The following is a 7,118-nucleotide window of genomic DNA, read 5'->3' on the forward strand; positions in this document are numbered from 1 at the left end:
GATCATGATCTTCCTTGCTTGATCCTTCCTTCCTCTTGCCTTGTTTTCCTTTCTTTATCCAATGCCAAAGTGCTCCAATAAAACTCTAAGTGTCCAAGAGTGAGAGAGAGAGAATAATGAGAGAGCTCAAAAACTGAACTGAAAAAAGGTACAAATTGATCCTCATAAGCCTTTTTATCAATTAGGCCTCTATTTTCTTCTTTTTCTATTATTTCCTTCATTTTCCTCTTCACATGCAACCTATGACCTTTCACCTTCCTTTTCCCCTAATTTCCATTATTTTAATAAATAAATGTTCCAAAAATGTCATTTTGTCTTTCCAAAGCCTTAACCATTTCCTTTTCCAAATTCCTTAGCCATAATAAACCAATGAACACCCACACTAGGATGTATTTTTGTTATGAAACCATCTCAGAAAAGGATAGAAAAGAAAGATCAACGACTTAAGAATCAGCCTCTTCGAGGGGGCAACCTCCTTTACATTACACAAATGAATAATTCTTGAATGATACAAATAACAAGACCTCCTTTCTATATATATGGGTCTAAGGGGTCATAATATAATCAGAGCCGACATAACAATAATAATGTAAGGGCACAACAATAACAATAGTTGGCTTCTATGGGGCACGATAATAAAAATATGGGGACTACATGGGCACAACAATATAATAAGGGGGTTTCCTAATAACAATAATAGGTTACACTAGTAGTATAGGAACCTAACATGCCCCTCTCCTTCAAAAAGTGTTGCCCTCAACACTTGAGTAGTTCTGGATACTTCTGGATAAAATTCTTGTCCTCCCATGTGGAATCTTCAGTGGGTAAGTTCTTCCACTTGATGAGATACTCAGAAATTGATCGATTTCGTAGCTATCAGGTTCTTGTTTCTGTGACTACTTTAGGTTCCAATGTGATTTTTCCTTCTCGTCAAGTTTAGACAATATTGTTTGAACTAAGAGCTTGTCACCTATAACCTTCTTTAAGCATGAAACATGGAAAACTAGGGGTACTCGGGAAGATGCAGGAAGCTCCAATTTGTATGCCATAGTGTCAATATTTTGCAGCACCTTATAAGGACCATATTACTTTGGTGATACTTTATTATCCTTCTTAGCTTGTTTGAGGGACATTTGTCTGTATGGTTGTATTCGTAAAAATACCCAATCGCCTATATCAAAACTTCTTTCAATGTGATGTTTATGTCCCTATTGTTTCATTCGATTCTGCACCAAAGTGGGGTTATCCTTTAAAAGTTGGAGAACTTGTTGTTGATGCTCGATGTGATATTTCACTACTAGAACCTTTTTCTTCTTGATATGTCCTTCCATCTTGAGAGTTTTAGGAGTGGTAATTATTTCCAATGAATTACAAGATATGGTCAGATTCATTTCTTGATGCTCGATGTGATCTTTCGCTTCTTGAACCTTTTTCTTCTTCATATGTCTTTCTATCTTGAGATTTTGAGGAGTGGTAATTCTTGCAAATGCTTTAAAAGATATGGTCAAATTCATTTCTTCTTTCTCTAGTGTCGGTTTCTGGTGTATATCCCTTCTTTTGATGATTCTTGATCCTTTTCTTCCTCCTCTTCACAATCTATGTAAAATAATTTCTTCTCAACACACTTATGACCTTTAGTGTATTTGCTATCACAACTGTAACAAAGCCCTTTTTCTATTTTTTCTTCCAATTGTTGTGGTGTAAACCTTGTAGGTTGTGGAAGGCTACGAGCAAAAACACTACCATATTTGTAGTTGTGAGTGGTAGGATTCCTTGTTTCCATAATTCTGCTTTCAATTTTTATTGCCAACCTGAATGCCTTCTCCAATGAATCAGGTTCCCAAAGACGAACCTCATGTTGAATGTTTTCCTTTAAATTCCCTATAAAGACATCAATCCTTTGCTTCTCTAGAATATCATTTACCCTTATATTCAATTTTTTGAATCCCTCAATGTTCTCTTCCATTGAACCCTTTTGTTTGAGATTTATCAATGTTGCTCTTTGTATCCTCATAATGTGCTATCATTTCCTTCGTGAAAATTGACCAGGTGATAAGTGGTTTACGAGAATAAAGCTCTCTATGTCATACAAATTGATTTGGTTCTAAATATAAAGATTCAATATGTACCTTTTGTAGCAGTTGTACATCATGTATATGAAAATATTGCTCCATCTATAATATCCAATTTACCGGATCCTTGCCATAAAACTTCCTCATATTTCCTTTTCTTGATTTTAGGATCTCGATCTTGAATCTATTATATCTCTAAAATTTCAGATCTCCATGGTCTGAAATTGTGACTTGGGTATCCCTCTGTGTACTCTTTGCAATTCCACTAGTCTGATCGAAATTGGATTCTCCAAGAAATATCTATGCCCAATCTCCCAAGATGTCCTGATTATATAATTTTTTAATAGATTGAACTTGTACGGAGTGCCACGTGTCACAGTTTCGACCTTAGGCCCTGAAGCTTATATACAGAAAACTATAGGTCATCCTGTTTTTGTAACTTCTTACGCAATTTCAATTTGATTCTCAGAAAGAAAGCTATGACGATTTTCCCCAAGTCACTTGTTTGACATATAATTCGGGATCCTGAAAAAACCCTAACTTCCTCGGATCATATCGTTGAAACTATAGAGAGCCAAGATCTGAAATTTGGACCTAAGGTTCAGAGAGATTTCAACTCAAATGGGTTTTTTTGTTTAGCTTATGAAATGTCGCAAAAAAAACGTTATAGCGAAAAATCCACGATGATGTGTTTGGATCATCGAAACCCTAGAATCTAAAGCTATGATACTAAATTTTATGCAACAAGGTCACAAAATGGAAGAAAAGATAGATCAAAGACTTAAGAATCAGCCTCTTGGAGGGGGAAACCTCCTTTACATTACACAAATGAACAATTCTTGAATGATACAAATGAAAAGACCTCCTTTATATATAGGAGTTTAAGGGGTCATAATATAATCAGAGCTGACATAACAATAATAATGTAAGGGCACAATAATAACAATAGTGGGCTTCTATGGGGAACAATAATAACCATATGGGGACTACATGGGCACAACAATATAATAAGTGGGTTTCCTATTAATAATAAGCGGTTACACTTGTAGTATAGGGACCTAACAATTTCCCAACATTCAACTTGGAATAAGTGTCCCATCAACTGTGGTTATTATTTTTCCTTTATTAACTTTTATTACGTGAAATTTTCACCGGGTTGTTACACCTTAATCACTCCAAATTTGTTCTTCAAAACTTGACATGAGTTTTGTGTCATAGGTCCTCCTGCGATGGATCACTTCCTACCGACTTCAACTCATTATATAGAAACCTCCTTCAATACCCTGGAGCCTGCATGCCTCAAGACATTTATTCACACCACGTAGATTGTACTGGAGTACCTTAAGAACCATTGTCATTATTGGTGGATTCTCTCGCACCTCTTAACAGTTCGCATCATTTACTAGTAATCAAGTTGTTTCTACCATATTTGACTTCGATACATTCACTCACATGGTTAGATTTGTACTATGGATTGATATGGATGAAGATCAAGACCCTAGATCTAGTTTCATTCATCCAGGTTGTGTGGAGTTTTTAAATATTCATGATTGTAATATAGATCCATATTTGATGGTTGTATCCATACTAAGTCTATTATTGACATGGATCTTTGTAAATTTCCATACTTTTTCTTTGAGATACTTGTACTCTGAGCATGGGAATTCCTAGCTCAATCACGATTATATGAATATATTGTATTATAATCCTTGATTGTTTATTTTAGGTCTCCAACCATCTGGTCTCTAATGCAAACTTCTGTATAATAAAGCGCTTCAATCCTTAAACACCCTTTCTGACAATTTTACACTTTAGGGAGCAATATGTTACACGTCATTTTGTCACCATTAGGAAAATGATCGTAAATCCATATCTATCACTATCCGATGAACTCTTGTAATCGATCCCCTACAATGTTGGAAGTAAAATCATTCTAAAAACAACAAGAATCCTGGATTATATTGCTAAAAAACTTAATTTCAAGTAGTGTTGCACTTTTCCTAGCAACTATTTGTGCAAACATAGTTCCAATCATTGTAGCATGTGCTATTTGTCGTTATCTTTTCCATTAAAAATTGTGACATCCTTTTAACATAGGTAAAAATAAAAAGCAATTTCTAGAAGCCTTGTAGGGGAATATTATACCAACAAGAAGGACTCTAGCCCCTACTTATTTGGGCCCCATCCCATGGTTCATGAATCTATTCCCTCTCATTATGAAACCCTAATCCCCATCTTTGTGGATCTAATCCTTATAAAGAGGATTTCTAACCCTCTCCTCTTATCTTATAAATTTACTACAGACTAGAGGTGAAGGGGTTGGTTTTTTATGTAAACTTATGTTATCAATTTGAGGCCAAAAGCTTTTCACTTAATGGAGGATTGGAGATTATTGGAATGAGATTTTCCAACATCAAGGCTAGGTTCTATCTCTCCATTTCATTCAATTATAATACAAAAGAGTATTTCTTTCCCACTATATTTTCCATTGGATCTAACATCTTGTATGCTTACTTTCATTGTCCACTGGTTACGATATTGGGTACTAGTCTCCTTGATCACTAGTATAGGTTGTACTGAATCATTTATATATCATATGCATTTGATCCTGTGTTTGTTAGTGTGTTTGTAGGTCTGGATTTTGAGCATTGAAAGGTTGTATCAAATCATAGCAAGGATCTTTAATAAGTATTTCGATTAAAAGGTATGGATTATATACTCCATTACTCTCATTTATGATTCAATAAACATGAACCTAGAGAAATATTTATTGGTTTGTTTATTTGTTATTATATTTATTCATTGAGTCTAGGGAGATCTTGTCTTGTCTGCAAGACAAGATTTGTATGTCTAACACACCTCAAAGATATGTTGTAAATTGAATACAATGATATTTATTCTAGATATATTTTCAATAGTACCAAAAACAATAAAGGATCCACATCGAATGTTGATAATTTATTTTCCATGTAAGAAAAATTTGAAAGTAAAAATTAAATGAAAAATTGATATCAAATTGAAAATCAAAAATGGTAATTTTGTGACACATCAAATTGAAAAGTTATAAAGGAACTGCATCAAGTAAGCATGTTTGGTTTTGTGTGACCAAAAAGATCTTCAATTGGGGGGAGACAATGAGCCCAAACTATTGTATATTTTTAGCATTATTCTAAAGAATACAAGGATGATTTATTTATACCATTTGTGATATTTTATTATTATCATTACCATTTGAATGATGGATAGTGTACATCTTAATAAATAATTCACTTTCATTTTGTAATAAAAAGAGATTTTTTTTTGTAAGCTTGGTAGGACTCTCCGATTTTCGTGTTTTTACATGTCCATTATTCACTCCACTATGGGGGGAAGGTAGTACAAGATTTGAACCTAAGACTTCTAATTCAATGAAACTTCATTTCCACCGCCACTACCACTTGAGCTACCCCATACGGATAATAAAAAGAAAAAATTTTAATATAAACATTTATTGAAAATATTTTAAAAAAACAATAGATGATTAAAAGATAATAATATTAATTAAAATACCAATCCATTAAATTACAGATACTATTATTTGGGATATTAATAAGTAATAGCTACCTGGAATTAATAAATAATATGAGCTGGAATTGACCACAAACTAATTAGATTTGATATTGTAAAGTCATTTATAATATCATTTTGCTTATGTAGTTCTATTTAGTTGGAATGTTTCCGACTAATATAATTGGATTATATTTTCGTGGTTAGACTATATTTTTACTCCAAATAATCGTAGAGTATTATTATATTAGTTTCTCTTTAAACGAGAATATTTAGATATTGTATTTGTGGAAAGCAACAAAATATAAAAAATAAAATGCATGAGGAAAGGAGTCGCAAAACAAGAATAGAGGAAGAATGAAAAGTACATTCCATGAATATTGTATTAACGATCCATTATGAATAATAATAATATTAATTATTTTTGTCATATATATGTATTAATATTCTATTATTTATTTGCAGGGTTTAATAATAATCTTTACATTTCCATTTTTTTAATATTTTAACCTAATGTAATTAAAAATCAATAAAGGTATGGATCCATTATGAATAATAATAATATTAATTATTTTTGTCATATATATGTATTAATATTCTATTATTTATTTGCAAGATTTAATAATAATCTTTACATTTCCATTTTTTTAATATTTTAACATAATGTAATTAAAAATCAATAAAGGTATGGATATCTCCTTCATATAGAACAAAGAAAAACCTTATAGACATAAGAAAGAGAGATATATGAGCATTAGAGTATGCTAAATTAGATACATTTCTATTTATTTCCTTTACATTAAATAATCATTACTTTAATTTATGTATTTAAATTTCTAGAAATATGTTACCTTTTTACAAAGGGAAATGTTATTTCCAACCCTATAGCAAAGTTAAAGCGGCCTGACATGGCCGCTTGATAGCTCGATATAATACGTCGTTTTTTTCCCCTAGTCATCACCGCGCGCATGTTATATCTGGGTATCGAACGGTCATGTCAGGCCGCATTAACTTTGCTATAAGATTAGATACAGAAATCGCTTTTTACAAAGACATTTACTTTATTCACAATGTAGTGTGCTTATTTGGTAGCAAATGTGTCTACTTTTTGCAATATCATTTCTTTTATCAGAAGAATTATAGAAACAAACCATGAAGAAACCGAAACTATATATCTATAGTGCATGGTATCTCTCACTACCTTTATTTCTCAGGTTGACATATTAAATATATAATTAATTTAACCACTTTTTTTATAATACAAAGGATGATTAAATTAATTTTCACGATGCTTTGATAAATTTTATTAATGTGAAGTATCATTCTTTTATACATATAATTAAAGAAAATAACTTATTATTGGAAAAGGTTTATGTCATTAAGAATGTTGTAGATTCATCGTTGAGGCTTGAGCATATTGATAATTTCTCTTGGTATAAGAAGTCAATGATCATTACTATGCTAAGAAATGCATTTTATATATGCATAGTTCCTAATACA

Source organism: Pinus tabuliformis, chromosome 5_1, assembly GCF_031772625.1.
Source record: "Pinus tabuliformis cultivar Carrire ecotype Pingquan chromosome 5_1, CPIR1, whole genome shotgun sequence".
NCBI lineage: Eukaryota > Viridiplantae > Streptophyta > Pinopsida > Pinales > Pinaceae > Pinus > Pinus tabuliformis.